Below are 816 nucleotides of genomic sequence, written 5' to 3'. Positions count from 1 at the left end.
AGACATCTACTACACTGTCACTGTGTGTATTGGATGGCTGTCCCATATCCTCTCTGAAACTTTCTTAAAGCTCGATTCTTGGTATATCTTGTGAGTTTAATTGCCAATGTACACCCAAGACCACTGCAGCTGGTCTAGCAAAGGAATCCTTGCAGGTCTAAGCATGTAAATTTTGAAAACGTTGCCCCGGGTGATTCTGATGTGCACTCACAGTTGGAAACGACTGGGACCAATGGTCTCATCACAGATGAGTGACTGGGACCAATGGCCTCATTCACAGATGAGAAAATAGGCTCAATAAAGTGGGCTGACACGCCCAAAGTCTCACAGACACTTGGGGACAAGTGAGGCAGGACAAGAACTGATGTTTTCTACATATGCACTCTCTGGTTTTCCATTAAAACACATTTCCCAAAATGTGTTTTGCACAACACCAGACCCATGAACTAGACTGTGATGAATCAGGTCCTGTCTGACCGAATAAGTTTAATTTTGAGAAATGCTGCGTACCATGTTAACTTCCTGGAGGTTTTTTCTATACTAAAGGCTCTGAGAATTTGTCTAGTTAAGACATTTTACTTTATTTAACTCAGAGTTCCCCTAAATTATTCGAATGTAGGATCTTTCATCTTTACAACTATTGAACATCTCACTGAATAGTACCTTGACAGAACAAATATTGAGAAAAGTTGACCTAGAGAAATCTAGATTGAATAAAGGAATTAGAATAATTATGTTCAAAGCTGCCAAATATAGACTGTAAGCACTACATGCACTAATTATTGCCCACTTTTAAACAATCCTCATCAAAGTTTT

Source organism: Pteropus alecto, unplaced genomic scaffold (genome assembly GCF_000325575.1).
Source record: "Pteropus alecto unplaced genomic scaffold, ASM32557v1 scaffold91, whole genome shotgun sequence".
NCBI classification, from domain to species: domain Eukaryota; kingdom Metazoa; phylum Chordata; class Mammalia; order Chiroptera; family Pteropodidae; genus Pteropus; species Pteropus alecto.
The sequence above is the reverse complement of the archived record's forward strand: the minus strand, read 5'-3'. Positions refer to the sequence as shown.